Below are 22,274 nucleotides of genomic sequence, written 5' to 3' on the forward strand. Positions count from 1 at the left end.
TTACAGAAGAGCGTGGGAACAGTCTTGATTTAGAAGACTAATCAAATCTACATGTTGGAAAAAGTTTTTGTGCAGCATTGTGTTACAATCCTTATGTCTCTTATCTAATGAAACAAACTAGTGCACGTCGTACGCGTAGTATGTTCTGCCTCAATGCTGCCCAAGTCTCACATGGGGATCGCCGTATTTTCACTTTGGAAAACAGGCTGTTGGTGACTTGGTACCAGTTTACGAACTGCTAACTTCAGAACGTGCGAGAATTTTCGAACCGTCTCTTTAGTCGGTTCTGGCGGATTGCTACTTTGTTCCCCTTCTTCCTCAAATCTTCAGCCTAACGTGTTTTGCTGTGTTACATTATTGCCTTTTTTGTTTCTTGTTGACACTGACATGTGTTGGGATTTCTTATGTCGCACCTCGTGAATTCCGTACCTATTTTCTGTAGTATAGAACAAACTATGTTCACAAGAACGAGTCAGCTTAACGATCCAAGATTTGATGAAATCTAGTCGTCGGTGGATGGCGGAAGATTTCAGTGATAAATCAATAAAAAAGAGAAAGACTTACTACAGCCAGTGGTCACATTTCTGCTCGTAAACAAGACTATCCAGGGGAAGAACTTCAGGACAGCTGTAATGGGGAACTGTTTCTGCAGTGCTGGTTAAAAAGGTTCTCGGTGGTGGAAACAAAAATGAAGGCCACAGCGATGAACATTAATTTTCCAAACTTTTTGTACTTACCGAGGGCAATTTTAGTGTGCAAGTGTAAACGCTGGAAGTTTTATGCGAAAATTTACGTGCTATAGAGATACCATTTTTCAGAACGCAAAATTCAGCGCTCTGTGTGCACTACTCAAAAAACCACACCAAAGCATATATGATTTTGTTTGATGAAAAGTAAAATATAGCAGGTTTTATTCGTGCAACAATGAGTACTTCATGTAACAATTTCAATTTAATTGCGCCTTGAAACACTGCTTAAACATATAGGGTCTCAAAGACACCCACCTCAACATACGTTACACTCAAGTCACGTCAGTTAAAGGTTAGGAATCTATCCAATGACTCCGTAGTTCTCTATTACTCGCCGAATTTTTCGGTTCCACACTCAATTTCTTTGTTGTCTAACCATTGTGGCTGTAAAGTAGTTTTAATGGTGGTAAATAAAACGTACCACCCCGCCCCGCCAAATCTGCGATTGGCGTGTCGCTGCAAAGTCAGTAGTGGAAACTAACGCTACTTTTAAATCCAAGAAACCATGAACTCAGATTCAATGTAAATTTTTATCAAAACTCATTTTGGGGCATACTCTGAACTACGACTTTTTACAGCTAGTACCGATGAGTGGAAAGTAAGTGCACAGAAGTCTGTTCCAACTACAAATCAAGTTTCGGATGCATTGCCTGGATGGTTCTGCGACCATTTTATTATTTCACATTTAGCAATGTGAGTGGAGGTCCACTTAAGATACGTCGTCGTAATTACGTATGTAACTTACCTGACTTATCTCCGTTAACCACCTATACGAACCTTCACGGGTAGAAATGCCGACCCGCGACATGTACAGCAGTCATCTGGTATATGGTCTGCATAGCATATGTTTACGTCATTGGCCAAGACACTTCGACATTTTCGCCTACACCCAACCGCATTCAGAACTGCGAGTCATAACTCAGCGTGTTTTCCATAGTGATGCAGAGTTTTATATAGTAGTCACTGTTTCAAACTCATGATCGGTTCATTTCATCCTGACTAGGTGCACCTCAATCATCGTGAAGTTCCACTTACCCTTTTCTCGCGGCTACTAGCTACGAAGTCACAAAAGCCGTATCTGATTTCCAGTAGTTCCACGTAATCTCATCACACGGAGTATTAGACACCCTCCTGAAAATGCAGGCTGGCCGCGTTTGAGCGCTGTAGGTATAGAACCGATACCAGAGTAAGTGACCCACCACCGCGTAAGTCAGCAATGGTAGTGGCGTCTAAGCAGTTTGTCTGGAATAATCGCGTATATGGAGGTACGACAATTTTAGAACGGCACCGTGATGCTTGTAGGTGCATATGAACACGGCTTTAATGAGAGTGCCTGATTTGTATGTGTACAAACGCGTACTGCCCATCGAATCTACGGGAATTGTGTGCCACTCAGTACATTGTTCATGTGTAAACATCCAGTCTAATATCACTGCCGTAAACAAACCACAACAGGACCGTGACACGGTCAGGCAGTCGCTGGCGGCTACGGCTAAGTCAGTGTGTGTAAATATAGCGGTGTTAACGTTTACGTTCGGCTCGTGACCTCGTGGGCGCTTGCGTGCCATTGCGTCCTCTCTCTCTCTCTCTCTCTCTCTCTCTCTCTCTCTCTCTCTCTCTCTCTCTCCTAAAGTTAATTACCCCACGATATACCATCACTTCTGGCCTTGATTCAACGAGAGCAAACAGCCAGTATTTAACAATGCTCAACAGGCTTTTCATTCAACTGCCACCGATTACATCGTAAATAACATACAGATCAAGTTTTATTGATGTGTGACTAAGAAGCTGGAGGTTTATTCTATTGGTAAAAACGTTTCCATATTTACTGTGTAATTCGCAGATTATAAACCTATTTCAGAGCCAGCCTTCCGAGCTAGCTCATGTGCAACAATTTTGAGACTGCTACTGCTTCCTGTAATTGTATGTAGCTTAGTTCTACGTTTAGTTTTGTATGGGAGTACTGGCAGTTGGATCTTGCATACGTGTTAAATTAAGAAAATATTCTCTTTCAAACCTTTTAATTTCTCGCGGTCGACAACTGTACGAGCTTTTTCAATTTTGTGCTAAAACTATTGCATCATACGCATAGTACAGACAGTTCATATATTTTGTTCACCCGCAAGGCACGGCTTTTGACCTGACACTTTCCCCAAAGCATGTTTTTATTGAAACTTTTAGGGGTAGGCAAAAACCCACCTGTCATGCCGGCCACAGTGATTGATAAGCCGCTGTTTTTACAGTAGCTTTACAGTATCTGGCAAAATGTCTGTCACAACAAACTTACAAGTAGCAATAAAAAGTAACTTAACATTCAATGCTATATGCCATCTCATCGTCAACGTCCATACTTCATTCTACGAAATTTATGCCTGTGATCGAAGAAATTATCCAAGAAGCTAATTCGTTAAGATAAAAATTTTACATTTATGTTTTACTTTGCAGCAGCAGCATATGTTTGGCTGAAGAGTGATCTTGGATGTGCCCACTCTTCCACTGAAATCTTTGTTGTGTAGCGTAGTCTTAGATCTAGACAAGGTTGAAAGGTGATAATTCTATTAGAGTGTTGGTGAGCGAAGTAATATCCGAATGTCGAAAGATGTGATAACAGATGGACATACAGGATATCCAAATGTTTACGTTCGCCCTATGTTTGAACAAAGTTTACGCACTTGTAAAAACTGTGACGTAAGTTCAGAAAACCAATTAGGTGATCCATATTTCGACGCTTATTTTCGTGCGTATTAACACTTCTTACAGAAACTACGAAAAATTGAAGGGAGCTTTTCGATAAAGTAACAGTACTGGTAGTGTATTCACGAGATAGGTTTTTCAGTACTGCAAGACACAGGTGAACTTTATGTTTAACTATTCCAGAAGTCCACTTTTACTGGTAGATCTGTACTTCCCACTCTCTTCACTTGCTAATCTTCAACCAAAAATATTACCAAGTCTGTAAAAAAACTACATGGCGGAAATTTGCAGCGATCAGTTTTAACAGGAGAGTTTAATTTATAATTCACTCTCCATGTATTTTATACTTATCATCCCTTTCAAATCGCTTAACAACTTGTCCCTTTCAAATCTGAATTTCACGCGTTACAGACGGGGACATATCAGGGCATTAACACGTTCACTTGACAAATCCGAGTTAGCAGATATACTTTACAGTGTCCGTTAGTTGCTACTTGCGACTAATAACAGCGTAACATCTTAGGTGATGAATGACGGAAATATTTCAACATTCCGAGGAAACAAGTGCGATTTTGAACTTTAACAAACAGCAACTAAAAATCGCAGTTACGCAAAGGTAGCAATCATACTCAGGAAAGTCACTGCTTAGCCCACCCTAGAAGCTTTTGAATGGAACCCGTTTCCTGCCACAGGAATGCAGGTAGCGTGGAGGGGAGGGGGGGGGGGGGGGGCGTTATCGGCTGTAACTGGTCCGGAATCCAGCCGATGCGCCTCCCTGCAGGCCCACGGACCTTCCTCAGGTAATCTCGGGCAACGCTTCGTATCTGTTGGCTCTCCTACCCGGCACGCCCCTCCTAATCCGTCGGCAAACACCACCACTTCCATCAATGTTTGCCCTCGTTGCAGATAATCCCTGTGTAGCATACTGGAATGCAACGCTTCCATCCCATCTATGGTTGAGACTGATGGTTCTCACTATGCACATTTGAAACTATGGCAGACATGTGTCACAGCGTTTCCTCCTGAAACAAAACCGCTCCCATCAGCTCAAAACTGATTCAGCACCGCTTTTACTTACTAGGATTGTTTCTATTGAGAGTTGCCCCAATTTTCATTCTATGAACTGACATCCTGTGGAAGTGGTTTCCGAAACGCTGTGTATCTACATCTGTATTTCGCAAGCTACCGTACCACTGCTAGTCATTCCCTTTGTTGTTCCGCTAGAAAAATTGGTGGCAGTTTATTCTCCAGTAAGTCGCAAACGCCAGTTCTCCAAATTTCCTTATTAGTCTAGAATTGCGACACTCTTGGTTTGAAACTTCCTTGCAGGCAAGTGCTCTACCGTCCAGGAAAGATTCGAATATGCGTACACTCCGCTGCAGAGTGAAAATTCGTTCCGACAATAATCCTCCAGGCTGTGGGTGAACCGCCACTCCGCAATAACCTTCGTTCCTCGAGTCCTAGTCCTGAGAAACGTATGCAAAATAATTTGTGAAGTTTAAAAAGGTAGAAATAAGGCTGTGAGGCTGTATCGTGAGTCATGCTTTATAGCTCAGTCTAGAGCACTAGCCCGCAGAAGGTAAGAGGTTTGAATACCGGCCTCGGGTAGAGTTTCAGCTTGCCAACAGTCTCAGTGTTTCGCGAACAGCAAGTCGTCTTCTCTGCTAGGATTAGCATTTATTTTTCCGAGCATATCAGCTACGTTGTCCTGATCAAACCTACCGGTAACTTATCTAGCAGCACGTCTCTGAATCCGTTCGACGTCGCCCTTTAATCTGAGCTTTGAGCTATCCCAACCTCTCGACCAATACTAGAAAATGGGTCGTATTAGTGTCCTGTATGGGGCGTCCTATAGATAATCAGCACTTTTCTAGAATTCTTTCAATAAACCGAAGTCGATCATTCACCTTCCCTACAACCAACATTATGTGCGCAGTCCACTTCGTCTCTTTTCCACGTTACACCTAAATATTTAATCGAGGTGAGAAGCACTGAAGATCATTTGGAAATGTTGAGAGAAGTTATTGATAAACATGGCGGGATCGAGCGGAGCCTGAACCCTGAACCTTTAGTTTTATGTCGTTACACGCTCTGAGCCAACGAGCCCCAGGGAAGTTAGAAATAGTGCGAAAAATTTTCGACAGATTTAAGAACGTCGATGCTTGTGCTAAGCAAATTTGCGCTTGATGTAAAGGCATTACAGAATGTTACTATTTAGCTTTGACCATTTTCGCAGCTAATCGTTATACGTCGTTCCTTAGTTGTTAAATGGGGTGAAGGTCTCAACATTAAGAAAAACTGAAAATTGAGTTCTCTGGCACCGAGAGTGCATGAGTATCCCTAAACTTGATTCCATACTAGTGGAACTAATGATAGTCTTTCAGTGTAGTGTTTATTGCCGCTGCTAGTACTAATGTCAATACTTTATCCACTTTTTTGTCTTCTGCTGTCCATTTTCTTCCCTGTGCTTTTGGAACTTACATGTGTGCATGCGCCCCCATAGACCGTTAGTATTTTTCTAATTTCATCCAATTGTTCCGCGTATTTGTATACTTGCGTTGCGTCTGGAATGTTTTTACTGTTCTATTTTCTAAGGTCTTCCACTCAGTCTCACTTTTTCTGATTTTCCTTTTGTATTTATCCCAGAATTAGTTTCTGACGCACGTGCATTCCGGCCGAATTACTGTTCCGTAATGGAGTTTTGCCTTTAAAAACTTTTCTACGAACCTCTTGTTAAATCTTTTATTAGGAAGTCTACCATACAACTAGCCAGACCATAAATGGAATGTAATCTCTCGCAGTGTCATAGCCCGTCTCTTGGGGGAAGTACCGTGTGAGGCGGCCGGAATGAATGACACGGTGGTGACGTCGCTTCCGCCGTTAAGTCAGCTTCCGGCGCTTCCTCGTTGAGATGAGGAACCGGCCGCCGCAGCGCTTCCTGCTAGCTGACCAGCCGCGACCAGCTTCGACCCTCTCCTGCGTTCTCACTTCGAATAATGTGTTCACGGCACCTTGTTCTCAGGATCTGCGGGAGACGACCTTGGTAATAAATTCCAGAGAACCGGAAGTTTTTCTGCTCCGACATGTCAAGCTTAAAATTAGATGGCGTCGGTAACTATTTCTCTTAACGCTGGACATCTTACGCAGTAACACACGACAAAATCTGCCTTCAGTAGAATACAAATTTTCCGAATAGCATTCTTTCACATGGATGTAATGCAATCCCACGACATCACAAAATTCTTGTCTTTTGAGTGGTTTTATTGCAAACTGGAATATGAAGCCCTTTTTCATTTACCTGGGAAACTGAAATGAAACTTTTCCAGATTCAAGTGAAACGTTCCAAAACTGCAAGCACCGGTTTTCACTTCGAGAAAGCGTATATATCGTAACGAACGATTGGCTTTTTAGGTGTGAAACGACTCTCGTAGGCATATCTGAAGAATGAAAAGGCTTTGGACACACTGACTGCAGCATTTGTTGATGTGCACTAAATGCGAATGCAGAAATGAATTTTTGACTGGTTTTGGGCAACTGTGTTAAAGGTTAAGTCTAATCCTCGGGAAAAGTAATGACCAGTGGTTACTGGAGCGGACAAAGAATTTTTCATTACGCAAATAATAAGCTCGGTACAATGACAACATTTTAAAAAGTATAATGCTTCACTACGCATGATCGTACCACAAGCTTTATACTCATAGGATGTAACAATGTTGCTGAAAACACGCCTCCTGTAGCAAGTGGATGAGAAAATATATAGTTTCATTTTGAAAGACTGCTAGCCAGTCCAATGAAATCATTGTGGCAGTCTAACATGTTTGTAAATGTTCCATTACGGTACTTTAGGGGCAATTTAACCGCAAGAACAGTACTGTTTAAGTCCATCTAGATATTCAGATGGGAAGGTTCATTTTCCCCTAAAACAATCACCAGACTCAAATTTTCACATTTCGTATCTAAGTGTGGTTTGTACCGGCTTGAGAAAGCTATCCGAAGACCAAGCGATCTACAGAACTAGCAAAAACGTATACGTAAATTTTTCTCGAAAAATTTAATTTTTTCGTAGCAGAGGCTAATTTCTGGGAAAAGATGAGTCCACGTCCATAATACTGATGTGTGGTTGCGCGCCATTTTTTTTTAATATCAATCTTGGAACTCTCGCAACTTGCTTAAGTTTATATTATACATAGCTACCTTTATTTCACAAAAATTTAAATCTGACAATTACGCACTTTCAAAACTTTTTCCATAGGAAGTTTTGTTCTATGTAAAGCATCTGTAGCAAATTTCACTTCATCTGCAATTGTTGAACACGACACTTTTTCACTGAAGTTGCAGTAAATGCAGAAAAATGATTTTATTAGCCTTTATGCCAAAAATAAGTACCTTAGTGATGGCCATAACCATACATTTGGTGTTTTTGGTTTCCACGTAGATCTTAGTCTGACCCTCCTAACGTGCCCCTTTGGCTATATCCTTCACAGACATTTCAGAGGTAACAATGCGCACATCGTGAGTCTTGTTCTATAGGTTTTCAGTGAAGCAATCTACAACAGGTTCTAGTCTCAAGTTTTACTATCAATGAACACCGATCAATCATCATGAGGAAATTGACTCTTCTGGCGTCTCTTCTAAATGAGGTTATTAAAGCTTTCGTTCGGGGTTTGTGCATTTATTTGATGAGTGAGCATCTAAAATGGGGTCTCAGCCTTCCGTACCTTACAGATCTCTAATCTGATGGTAGAAAATATCACAATCAAGGACAGTCGTGTAGGAAAGGGGGCGTGGACAGCACGTTGACAAACCGCACGAATCGAAATCTGAAAAAGACGACTAGCCACCAATAAATTTTTATACAACGAATATATATCTGCACACGCTGCGATCAGCGTTAAGAAACGTCTGTGGTCCCTATACGGTACCAGGGAAGCGCTCCTGCAGGGAAATTGAGCAGGGCGTCAATTAGAAGGGCTCGGGGTGGGCTGGACCGCCCCCTAGCTGATTATAGGGCAGGCGGCTGCATTCCTCAGGGGTGCGCGCCATTGCCCAAGCAAGGACTGCGCGCCATTACCTACTTGTGCAGCAACTGTGTGTCGGCATTAGCAGAATAAGGGTACTTACGCTACAGCAGAGCCGCAAGACAGGACTCACCTGAAACAACAGAATAACGTACTTAACTATTCAGGTAGCATTATGAAGAAATCAATTTACACACTAGAGCTTTATTCCAGCATTTTACATTCCTTGTTTCGTGACACTCATCAAGGTTCAGTTTCAACTGCCGCTTACAGTAATAGCATTTTAAAGCAGGACCAATGTTACGAACTATAATTTGGCCTTGTGTATACAAAATAATACTCGCGGTTGGTTTCAGCGCCACAGCCCTATTCTCAGCTCAGCTTTGTGAACAACCAAGCTGAAACCTGTAGTCACCGCAACTTGCAAAGAATGAAACACAAAGTACAATCTGTGTAGCCGCAGAAATTTCTAACATCTCATTGCACAGACACGTAAGTAACTTCTTCGAAAACGTAAAATAGAGATGTTCATTAGAAACAACAAATCTCATGGCATTTGTAACAAAACGCACAGAATTTTAGAATGTATTACACAGGGTGTAAAGAAGAGGTATGGCTAAACTTTCAAACAACATTCCTCACACATAAGAATAAACTGTTATACGAAAGTTGTCTGGAAAGACAATTTCCAATTTAGAGCTCATTTTCAACTTCTCTTCAGAATCAATCATGGGAAACACACGGAAACAACGTTCCAACATTTCATATCATGTTCAATTTATCCTCTTCGTTAAATTCAGTTAGAATGTACAATTCTTAGGTTCCCCAGTAGTGTTTGTTCCATTTTAACGAAGGTAATGTCATAAGATTAGCCCCATTACTCTGCTAGCATCAAACGATTACCATCGACTGAAGTACTGAAGTACTGACCACGACCTTTGTTTCCGGCACAGTGCTATGGTAGATTACTCCAATGCGGAGCCGCCAGATGACCATTTGCTATACTGATTACCAGATAATAGCTCAAAGTTTTATCTTGAGATTTCCGTAACGACAGATGCCCGACAGGAAGATGTTCCAAGCAATCTGCCATCTTAGAGCATTTGACTATTTAGACCGTTACACGCGATTGGGTAAGACCTAGAAGAATGAGAACATAAATGAAGAAACTTTATGTTGTTAACGAGTGTCAGCGAAATCAACTAGGTCCAACAAGTTGACCTCATGACTTGACAGTGGTTCACATGGCTGAGCATTTTGGGGCTTTACGTTTAAGGTCATCAGCCCCCTACAACGTAGAACTACTTAAACCTTACTAACCTAAGGACATCACACACATACATGTCCGAGGCAAGATTCGAACCAGCGACCGTAGCGATCGCGCGGTTCCGCACCGAAGCACCTAGAACCGCTTGGCCACAGCGGCCGGCTTGCCAGTGATACATAAGAACCTCTCCCATATGCGTACAAAGTACTTTCCGTGCAGGCACTATCGGCAGCTAAATTTCCTACATGGGTACACTACGAATGGTTTAATAATGTGTGAACCCTCTCTTTAGTGGACGAGTTTAATGCAAACGGGCTGTTCGCGGCCGAGGCTTCGTTTAGAAGTAACTATGGTGGGTTATAACTGCTCAGACGAACGCCATATGATTATTAGCTACATTGTATCATATGTACAGAGCACACAATGCGTTGCAAGGGTAAGCATTTTCGCTTTTTGAATTAAGATGGCCGTTAGTACCCAAGATGATTTGATCAGAAACTTTGAATCGAAAGGCTTTTCACTGATAAGGTTAATTGAGGAAAGGCACAATACATTTTAGTTCGACGTTTCATGTTTAAGTTCTACTGTTCATACAAACTTCTTGTGAGAAGCGTACCACCGTCATATCTGATTGATTAATAAGCAGCCTCTAACTACGTTCATGTTCTGATATAAATTATGTAGACAGAGATTCATCCACTAAACCATTCTGTGTGAATCGGCTGGCAGAGTTAAAAACTGTATAGAATAGATTTTTCTCTGTTGATCTGTTTTACAGTAACAGTCTCCAAACTACATTTTTCCTATGCAGGTGTATATATGAAGTACAGTGGACAGATTTTTGTAGAAGTGACAGTCCATTAATTTAAGTGTACAATCTGACAAATTGGCTAGGTGACCACTTAAACTTAACGCACAACCACTCTGCACCCCTGTGCAGACAAATTAACTCTAGTAGCGTTGGTTTCTTTTTAAAATCTTTTATGTGTCACAGTATTTCTGGTTTCATTTATGATCCGTACAAATGAGATTTACGTCGTACTTTATGTAAATGTATTTCACGTTTAACAGTAGCTGAAACGCGACATGAAATTGAAATATATGATACAGCCACACTAAGTTTAACCGACAGTGTCAGTCCACTTTGCGTTCAGGTAATGTATTTCCAAGCTTGTTCGAACAGAACGTTTTTGATAGATGCAAACGGAAGCAGTCTAATTGCTTGTAAGTAAACACCAGTCAGGGATGAGGTCTATCCCAAGCGATTGACTGCTGCCGACAAGAGTGCGTGGAGCGATCTTTCATCTTGGGACATATGATAGATCATGCCTCAAATTCTTCTAGTCGTCGTAGGCAGTTGATGAATCCTGGTGATGGCGCTACTTTATTCCAGCAGCTTCTCGTTTTGTCTCGAGGACTGCAGACCTCACGCCGTACTCCCCTACCACCGAAAATATCAGAGGTGGTACCGGAAATGGAAGTCCCTTCCCCAACGAAGGCAGAAGCCAACTTCTTGTTAGAGACTGAGTACGCGAAGTGCTGTCCATATGCGCAAGTCTAGCTCTCCGTGCACACACTGGACTGAACTACAAGCCGGACTCGCCACAGTGTGTTCCGGTATTGCCGTTCCAGGAAACGACATTCCGAGACATCGGTCGTCGCCAGCTGTTTCCGTCGCCACAAGGCAATGTTTGAGGAGCCTCGGCGATAGGAATTTTCTGCCGATACGAGCAAAGGCGACGAGACAAAGGGCAAGCGTGCGGCGGGCTGGCCGGCCCGCCACAGAATCTGTTTGCCGGAGGAAGCCGAGATAGGGCTTTATTTAGAGTCTGAGCGGAGACGAGACGAGATAGCCGGGGAACGCAGCAGCGCGGCGCGGCGGCCAGGATCAAGGGTGCCGAAGCCTTAGCGGACCGCGTCGTGCCGCACGTGACAAGACATGACACGACACGACGCAGCTGCCTTGCACTACACTCTGCTGCCTTCCCCGTTGAACTTCACAGAAGTTGGCCAGGCATGCGGCAGGAGTACTCTGCTTCAATGCCCGTCCCTTACTCCCAGCAGCGTTCGGTTTAGCCACGTTGCGTAACTGTATTTACCTCTGACATACCAATTGGCAGAACACTTAGAAGGTGGAAAAGGTCTACCAACGAGACTGCTTACACTACGCTTGTCCACCCTATTCTGGAGTACTGCTGTGCCATGTGGGATCCGCATCACGTGGGACTGACGGATGACATCGAAAAAGTACAAAGAAGGGCAAGCTCGTTTTGTATTATCGCGAAATAGGGGAGATAGTGTCACAGACATGATACGCGAATTGGAGTGGCAATTATTAAAACAAAGGATTTTTTCGTTGCGACGGGATCTTCTCATGAAATTTCAATCACCACTTTTCTCCTGCGATTGAGAAAACATTGGCACCCACCTACCTAGGGAGAAATGGTCACGATAAAATGAGAAAAATCAGGGCTCGCACAGAAAAATTTAAGTGTTCGTTCGAGAGTGGAAAGGTAGAGTCAGGTTGAAGGTGGTTCATTGAACCCCCCTTCCAGGCACTACTGTGAATAGAGTAATCACGTAGATTTAGATGAGACCAATCGAGATTTTTGTAACAACTTGCGAGTGCGCGGAATAGTAAATATGCGGGTGTCTTGACAAACTTTTTCGTCAATATGCTACCAATGCTCATATAGAGCGCCAATCGCTCTAGTTTATCCAACCGTTTTCGGGTATATAACTCTGATGTCCCCCGAACTTTTGATTCCCATCAGCGGTGATCCTGACAAAATTCTGATAAACAGATTCCATGAAATGTCAACATTTAAATTTACGATTTAGTTGCTTAGGCTATAAATTAATATTTCTACCGCTGTAAGATCTGATTCGAAAATGTGGGTCTGATCAAGATCTGAACTTCGGGAAGACATTAGTCGCCAGTGCGAAAGACATGTCTGGGTGCCACAGAAGTGTTAGCCTGAAAAAGACGTACCAGTGGTTTTCAAGGACTTGCGCTGTGCGGAGCATGCCAGAGTGAAATAAGCCGATTTGAATTACGGTGGTGGGAAATTTTCACCGACGTGAAATTCCTGATTACTGGTCTGGGCGAGCGTATTGGATCAAAGACCAAACCTCTGCAATGTTTAATTGAATGGGGGTTGTGACTCTCATCCGTCCGCCTGATCCGACAAACTCTGCGGTCGCCTTGGTGCAATTCGACAGAAGACTATGTGCCGGCACTGTTTACCCTCTCCTTTCACTTCATAGGCCTGACAATATAGTGAACAAGCACTCGTCAGTCACACACATGGGAGATACACACTCGACACTGCGAACAGGTCGGAGAAAAGCAACGGCAAACATCTCCAGTAGGACCTTGCCTAAAACGGCGATACAAGATTCCTGCATCTGTTCAATACGCTTATTCGCTGGGTATACGACTACTTTGATCTTTCAAAATCCCTAGGAAAGCTCTTGGCGTGAAATAAGGACTAAAAAATTTGCATTTTGTAGTAACAACTTGCCTTGGCAATGACAAGACTTTTCAGTAGAATAAATTGGAAGCAAATATTCTGCCTGCATCTTCCATAACCGAACCAACATATTACCTCTTCCACGTATCATTAGAAACGATTCTTTTACCGAAATCCTGCGGAACGGGTCACTTTGCAAGATATGCATACCTGATTAGTGTTAAATGTTAACATTTTTACTCCTACTCATTTAACAACACATTGATAGCTTCTGAATTTTTAAATAGAAATTCCCCATGGGACAAATCGTTCCAGAGAAATGACTACAGTTTAGATTTAAAACGTGGTTTTGCTACCTGTCGGACTGTCACTGGGCATGTGACAAATTCCTATTGTTGCGAGTTTAACTCCTTTCTGAGCCACTGACAGCTTTTTAATAAGGGTAATCAAGGCCAGTTTTCCTCTCGTGTTGAACATCTGGATATCACTATTCTCAACTTGATCTGGATGAAGACGAATTTCGTTAGATAATAGTTATGAGAGTGCAGTAAAAATCCCAGCTCCTTTAAGCGGTGCCTACGTGACGGAAGTGGGCGAAAATCGTTCTTCCTACTCGCTTCTGTCGAATCGGTACTCTGAGCTATGCATTGGTCCAGCAAATTATTTGGTAAGACATTGATAAGAAGGAAGTAAATTACATCTGGAGGTTTATTCGCTTGCTTCCAAGACAAGGCATTATACGCAGATCGAAATTAGGTGGAAACGGAGTGGCTCAGTTATCTGACTCCAGTTAAAGTTTTCATAAATATGTACGCCACAAAAATTTGTAGCTTTCTACCTTATTTACTAACCTGCTCATGTGCTACAACAATTATTTGTGCAGTTATCTGTTGTACACAACTGAATATAATGCGTTCTCAAAATTCAGGGGAATCCATTTTATAGGAACTTAATTCTTTGATGTTTTCCAATATCTTCTCTTGCACTCTCTCTAATGAGGTATATTGTAATAGTATCATCTGCAAAGATTACTCATTCTGCTTGTCGAATGTTTATAGGAAGGTCATGCTCATTAATAGGAATGGACACAATTTAATCCTGTGGGACTGATCTCTCCTGTCACCTTGCCAGTTATTACCACGTACTGTGCTCTAACCGTCTAAGGTAGTCAGGCACAACTCATGACTCACCTTCACAGCCTCACTTGTTTTTATTGTATCTCCCTTACTTTCCGAATTTCGCAGAAGTTCTCTTGCACACTTCGTGAAACTAGCACTGGTGGGAAAGTGGTACGATTTCTTTCTGGATTGTGGTTAAACGAAATCTCCAATTCCTTTCTTCCGAGAGTGCTAGTCTTGGAAGGTATGCGGGAGTTCTGATTTGCATGGGAGGGGAGAGATGTGGGTGGTGGTGGTGGGGGAAGGAAGGTTGTGAGGACGGACCTGAGCAATGACTGGCTAGTTCAGTCGAAAGCATTTCCCGCGAAAACAAATTCAGGGTTAGAGTACCAGTAGAGCACACGGTTTTGTCAGCAAGCACCCAGTGCTCTAGCGCTTTGCTACCCCTGTATTTTGCACAACTAATGTAGAATTTATACTAGTGTTCACCGCTGATACTCATCGTGTTAAGCTGTGTAGTTAATCGCAGAAAATGGAAAATACTTTCACAATATTGCTATCAGTCTTATAGATCTTATAGATACCTGCATTTGCATGATGTTGACAGCCTGGGTACGGGGCAGTGAGATGTGAGCACAGTATTTCCGTGGGAAAGGTGATATGCAATGGCGTGGTCGCAGTGGGGATCTGGAGCCGAAGGTCTCGCGACGCACAGGGTTTTTGCGAAGCGGCAGATGTGGCGACAGGATTTATGGGGGAGCAACTGTCGCGACGCCGGCTGCCTGTCTGGCCACGGTGCAGCCGTCAACTGATGGCCTAGTGGCCTACGATTCGCTGACTGCCCTACCGTTGAAAATCTGCAGCTTCGACATTACCTAGTTTCCTGATAGCACCTTGCCATTTTGTTTAGCATTGCTGGTTTCGGCTTGGATTGAGTCGTTGGTTTGAGCTGTCCCACACGTAGCTAACACACATGCGGCATACTTACCATGGAGTAGTTAATGCATATGCTATTGCTCCACGACGTGAACACCAGAAGGAACGGCACCAATATGGGGGCAGGGGCACAACGCCCCCAAAAAACAAGTTTAATGAAGTCGCTCAAACTGGAGAGAGAGGCAGTGTCAAAGACCTCCTTCGTAGAGGACGTTTCCTTGTGTATCAAGAACGAGTTCACAAAGTGAAAGCTATATTCCAACGCAGGCCTCAGTTCTTTTTGCATAGAAAGTGAAAATGGTTGACTCACTGCACCCGAACGATTGTCTACCGCTGTCTGTTCCTTAGATGCTGACAATTACCAAGAAAAAAACACCTATTTTTAGATTAAACAAAGTTCCCATTTCCGGACATGTGATTCGCAAAATTATATCGGGCAGCAGAAACCAAAAACGCATGTTAGCGCACACGTGATAGACCGAAGTTTAATGTTTTGTGTGTCCTAACGCATGGTAGGGTCATTTGCCCGTCTTTCTTCACGGAGGAAGTAACATGAAATGCCTAAGTGGGCGTGTTTCAACAGTTCCTGCTACCACAGATCGAAGAGCTGCCGATATCAGTCTTCCAGCACCATGGTCCGGCCCCACACTAGAGTTTGTATGAGATGCGCTGAATGACATTTCCTGAAGGGGGCATGGATGATTATGGTCGAATTGCAGGACATCTGCACTCTCGCTGTGTGACGCCGTTAGATTTCTTTTTATTAGGCATTGCTTCTTTGATTCGCGCACCAAGGGTAGCAATTAGAGCTTCTGATCTTACAATGCCGACCCGTGCATGGGCAGAACTCATCCCGCGTTGCTGTAATAATTTGCAAAGCATTCTGTGAAATGCTAGTTGAACGTCATGTACTTCCTAGTAACTATATTTGGGGGATGCTTTCAGTTACTCTTATTTCCAAAACCTAGACCATACACAATTCACCCCCCCCCCCTGTCTTCTGCCCTCTTGTTATCACTTTGGTACGACATTCTTTTATTTCGTCTCCAGTAACTGTTACACTTCGGTAACAAAAGAGCTGTCAGGTTTACTGTAATATGTGAGTGCCTGAATCAAGGCCAGGTTGTGTGTCCCGCACCAGTAGAAACTTATTTCGATACAACCTCTTTATTTACAGTAGCTCCGAGAGGGTGTTGTAATATCTGAGTGCAAATAATGTGTGCGAGGCATAAATTTAAGAACTCGCCCTTTTTCATTCGCAAAAGTAATTCACGTGCTCGCCGGCTTCGCACTGGACGATCATCTGATCCGCAAACCTTTCGCGGCGAACTGAAGGTTCGTCTTGCACGATACAATTGTCAATTTTTTCCACAACATTGGTTGGAATCTTCCAGCTATTGTCGAGGTCAGTGGTGGAGAACCAACTTGGCTATAGGCCCGAAAGTTACAGTTTCTACTGATTTACAATGCAAAGTTTCATAAGCTATACTTGCCTCTTGTAAGCACTGTTCATGAATTCGTGCGTTGGTGAAATGCCTATGAGTCCAACCTTCCGATTCCCGTCAACAACTTCGCTACGATCATCACAAACGTTTCTTTAAATTCACGCCACTTCGCACGTTCTAGTTAAACCCGTTTTCATCGTCTACAAAAGCAAAGACACATTCTCTAAATTAGGTACGATCTACAACCCGAACAGCAATTTTAAGCCATTTTTTAGCTCAGAATTTAAGCTTTCAAACGAAACGGCAAAGAAAGTTGTCTGGAGTCATTCCTTTTTAAGCTTTTACCATTTCCAGGTGCTCACTGATTAATTTGGCGCTTAATGTGCTACATACCAAGAATATGCTGCCCGCAGGACTTAATATACCGGAAATGGTTTTTGATATCTGACATACTTTAATTTCCTTACATATAACCAATTTGTCATTTAGGGAGTATTTACTTTGGGCAGAGACAAAATGGTTCAAATGGCTCCTAGCACCATGGGGCTTAACTGCTGAGGTCATCACTCCCCTAGAACTAGAACCTACTTACACCTATCTAACCTAAAGACATCACACACATTCATGCCCGAGGCAGGATTCGAACCTGCGACCGTAGCGGTCACGCGGCTCCAGACTGTAGGGCCTAGAACCGCTCGGCCACTCCGGCCGGCGGGCACAAACAATCGCCAAATTTCTTACAGCACCCCTAAAAATGTCAGCAAATGTATGATACCAGGCCATCAGCGGTCGTTGATCGCCAGGCGCCGGCACTGTTCTGATAAACATTCTGAACAGCGGGTCCGCGGCAGCACGCGGGGTGTTTACGGCGGCTCGGCGCTACCGGCTTGCAGCGGCTCGGCCACCTCGCCTCGCCTCACCTGGCCAGCTGCACGCAACAACAATGTTTGCCCTGGCCGGCGGCTCTTTGGGCGCGCAAACAGCGCTCTGCACACAGCAGCGGGCCGCGCCGTGTCAACAGCCCCCACCCTGCGCCAAGTCGCGGCGTGGCGTGGCCCGCAAACCAACGCTTTGTTCCTTCCTCCGCGAATACCAGCTGCAGCCTCGAAACAGTTTACAGTCGACACCAAACAGATGAGGGTCAGTCGCCAGATACTGCAAGTCTGTCTGGCCGTTTTACAACAAGTTTGTCATTTCTGTGCGGCAGCTTCTCATCGTGGAATGTGTTTCGTTTCTTGTTCGGTCTACCGTAACAGGAAAATAGTACAGACGGAGATGCCACTGCAATTCCTACTGCTACCGCTCCGACGCGATGCTGAAGTACAATGCTTGCCAAATGCAGATTTACGTTTAGTATATTTTCCCCTTCATTTCTCAAAATTGTGTTACTTAGGCCTGGATCTCTTGCTACAAAGATGGGCTAACCACGGCGCTACCGTGACACAGGGGCTTTGCGTAAGTGCACTGGCTACTTCAGCACGCCTCGATCCTCAATCCAAATTCCCATTCACGCCTCAATCCACTTTGTATTCCCTAAGCTCTAAAATCATTGCAGAGTCTCTCCAACTGTTTTGAAATACGGGTTCGAAACCCAGCGCCGATACCAATTTTCATTCGCCGCTTCAGTCTGCATTATAATCTTACATACTTCAAACTTGGATTAAATATTTTGGTTCACAGCTGATTAAGCTCACTTTGCAGTAATCGTGTCGTTAGTGCCTTTTACGGCACGAGGCGGTCATACTTATGAAATGATTTTACCGTTAACGGCAGCATAAATTTAGTTTTTAAATATGACTACTACTAGGGCCATACTAACAATGATAGCGTTATGTCCAAACTTGTTATAGCATGTATGAGAAGGGTGATTCCTCAGTATTCCTCTGAAAATGTTCCGGGAAACTTAAGCTATGGAACGTTTACTAGCTACTCGCCTCAGTAACAGTTTACGGTGTTTTACAACTAGCAGAGTTTATCTTACCAGGGCGAAAAATTCAACCTTTTTGACTGGGAAAAAGGACTAGGACATTAAAACTAATTTAAATCCGTAGGTTCATAGTTAGCAATTAATAGGCATATTTGGGGGCCAGAAGCCACTGCGAATTGTGACCCTGTTCATTTAAATTCCAGTGATTATTATTCCCTCTAGCTCTTTGTATCAATTCGGAAATAGCTCGATAGTCTGAAAAATGCTTTCCTGTGATGAAATACAGTTTTATAAGAACGTTTAAAGATACTTTAAACTGTCAGGCTTAGCGTTTTCCCTTTGATTTCCGAATTTTGACACTTTCGAATTTCTTAGCAATAGTACACTGTTGGGAACGGTGTGGCGTGTAATGGCGGGTACAGTTTATCTAGTGCAGTTACCTTTACCTTCGCCCCTCGGTCCACCATATGCCGCTGTTGCTAACCCGACTGAAGAGCCCCTGCAATTATCAAAACCTCTCTCTCCCCTCCCTCAGTTTCATTTCGGGTCAATCAGCGCCATCGTCAATCGCAAATTGCGTTCCAGAATGAGTTATTAGCTCTATAGAAATCCGTGCTCTGCAATTGCGGATCTCAACGATTTAACACAGCCCATCGGGCCGACTGTAGTCCCCGGATGCCTACATTCCGGACCCGGTGCTACCAACCACGCCATTCCTATAGAAGCAAAGCTCACTGCTGGACTAAAAGCTTGTATTAGTCACTGTTCCTAGCTACCGCAACACCATCGGCGCACTTTTTTATAACCTGACTTGATAGGCTAACATTCCTCAGGTTACGAGTACTTCAAGTACTGCATGAGAGCACTTAGGCAAGAGGCAAGCACTGGGATGTTTAAGCTTAGTCTGTGCGTGAGGGGTATCTAAATTGTTAGCACCAATTCCTCCGAATTTCAGATGTTCGGCATAAATTAAGCTGTCTAATTGCATTAAGGTTTTTGCTACAGCATCCCATACTTGGGGTAAGGCGCAATGAATTCCGCTACTGCCTCATGATTGGTGTCTTAGAAAATCCGTCACTGGCATGTGTAGTTACAGAAATCTGAACTATTTGTCAACATCTCCGACGCACGTTAGCAACCGAAACCGTCGGGAACATACACAGTGAAACAATTGAGCAACGGTAATGTTACATTAACAAGCGCACGTAACATACGTCAGCCAGAAATTTACTACAAAGGGTGGGTGGGGGCAGTAATGTCTCATCACTTTCTTCCATTCTATACAGTAATATCGTTTATGTCTGTAAGACAATGACTAACATTTGTGCAAGCGTGACAAACCATTTGACAATTACTTCTCCCTACAAGAGATTTACATTGGTAAGCTATTATCGCAAAACCCAATACTGGGTACCAGTCACGTTGAAATATCTTGGCGGATTAAAACTGTGCCGGACCGAGATTACAACACGGGACCTTTGCCTTTCCTGGGCAAGTTGTCCATCGATGAGTTACCCAAGTACGACTCCTGACTCGTTGTCACGGCTTTACTTCCGCCGGTACCTAATCTCTTACCTTCCAGATTTTACAGCTGACCTTCAGAGATGTACTCCCGGAAGGAAATCTATGAGTAAGAGTTGTGCTTGTGTAGCTCAGCCGGTGGAACACGTGGCCGCGCAAGGCAAAGGCCTCGAGTTGGAGTGTCGGTACGGCGCTAGTTATTAACCTACAGAGAAGTTTCCTATCACCGCACTCTCCGCTGCAGAATGGAAATTTCATTACAGCAATTGCAGGCTGTCAGTCTAACGGCTTCGAGGAGCCACAAAAATTTGATTTTCTGAATTCCTTGTAATTACGGCCGATTTGAAAAATTTAGAATGGTGTCAATGTCATTAGGAGGTATAATCTTGTTACAAGTTTAACTCAATAAGACAAGTATTACAATCAGAAAATTGTGTCGAGTCAGTAAGAAAGGCGTGCAAATACTTCGACTTTATTCATCCACAATGAGAGCACTCTGCTACTCAAACTTTAGACATAATTTCAAATCTTTTAAAACTTTCGCGATGAAACCCATGCACAACTGGAAATAGTTTATAGCTTACTACATTTTCGCTGTTCACGCAGTATAATTTCAGCATCAGGGATGAGGTTTTAATTTCTTTCTTCTTTATTCGTAACTGTTCGCAACAGTTTGCAGACACTACATACAATTGAATGTATCTGCAAAACTTTATTTGACGACAGTTCAGGAGTTACGTCGTCGTAAACGGAAGTGAAAATTGGCTTTTGCTTAAATCTGGACGCAAATTACCCGTACTATTCATCCAGTTTTTCATTAATAGAGCACTTAGCAACTGCAAACCGTGCACAGGCAGGGTGACGACTCCGGGGAGCGACCAAGTGGTGTAAATTGCCCTGAAGATGACCCCATCGCGGGTTGAAACTGGTTGCCAGCAAATTAAATAATGCGATTGTGACTCATTTTGAATAATTGAAACGAAGCATCATTTCAAACATCTCAACTTTGTCGATCACATGCTTAATGTCAAATATAAAACATTAACTCATTTGTATGGTTGACGTTTGAAGGTATTTTATAATCTGAGTTAGATTCTTTATAGAATCGGGGTTTACTGGTAATGCCTATTCTGCCTATCGGCGTTAGCCAAAGCAAGATCTTATTTCCATTGATGCTGTTCCACAAAAAGTTCTCGAAATTTCCTGGTTTATAAAACATCTTTACAACCACGTCTGAGTCTTAGTAATCTTTAGTATAAGGCAGTGTTTTACACAAAAGGCATTCACATAGACTGTGTCCAGGCTAGAGGTCTACAAAACATTTTAAGCTTTATAACTATTTCTTCAAAATTGTACACAGGATCCTAACTTTTTGTGCGTGTTGGTACAGTTCAATGTGGGCACCGTGTGTGGCTCTACAGGTATCTAAACGGTACTCCACTTCTCGCAACATGTTCATACGCATGAGAAGGGTTCTAGCCTCTACTGGGCATAGATACTTAAATGTTCAAGGTCTCTATCCTCCGTTCTGTAAATGATTTCTTTGATAAACCTCCGAACGCTGAAATCCAGCTGTCAGACGGAAAGCGAAGGGGCCAGGGCATGGGACACGCCCTTCCAATCGAACGCTCTGACAACATCTCATGGAGAAACATGTTAACATCCCCATGATAGCGGGGTGGGTGGGGAACTATCTGTGGTGTCACAGTTCACAAGCAGGTCGAGGTGTACTGCGTCACTGGCGCGCAAGCGCCGTGTCACTCAGCGCTGTTCATGAAATTGAGTGCCTATCGATTGCTTATGAACATAAAATGTAGAGTTCTTTCGTTCTAAGGATTTATTTGGGCATACCTCTAACCGGAACACACTGTATAATTCCGCGGTGGAAAAAGCAGGACCGATGTAAGCAGAGAGGTAAGTTTGGCCATCGTGTGGTGGGTTTAGAGGCGGTGACGGGCGGCGTGGAGTGCAGTGTCGGTGGCGCTCCGGAGGCGGCGCGGCATTGAAAATCGATGCCAGCGACACGCGCCCGCAAACAAAGGCCGAGGCGATCGCGCCAGCTGCCGCGTCTGCAGCACACAACTGTACTTCACTGCACTGCTCTACCACTCCAGCTGTTTGGCTTG

The 22,274-nt window shown here is 43.5% G+C and overlaps 1 protein-coding gene and 1 long non-coding RNA gene across 2 annotated transcripts in view; both read right to left on the reverse strand.

Annotated features, from left to right (window-relative positions):
• The window catches only part of LOC126268397 (failed axon connections), a 147,398-nt gene that overhangs the window by 95,099 nt on the left and 30,025 nt on the right, over nt 1–22,274 (reverse strand). The gene's annotated exons all lie outside the window — the stretch shown is intronic.
• LOC126268413 (uncharacterized) overlaps nt 1–22,274 on the reverse strand; it is a 70,098-nt gene that overhangs the window by 45,476 nt on the left and 2,348 nt on the right. The window contains exon 2 of the long non-coding RNA XR_007549116.1: nt 8,565–8,594. This is a non-coding gene — a long non-coding RNA (uncharacterized LOC126268413). The remainder of the gene's footprint in view (nt 1–8,564; nt 8,595–22,274) is intronic.

The sequence above is a fragment of the Schistocerca gregaria genome, chromosome 1, assembly GCF_023897955.1.
Source record: "Schistocerca gregaria isolate iqSchGreg1 chromosome 1, iqSchGreg1.2, whole genome shotgun sequence".
Classification (NCBI taxonomy): domain Eukaryota; kingdom Metazoa; phylum Arthropoda; class Insecta; order Orthoptera; family Acrididae; genus Schistocerca; species Schistocerca gregaria.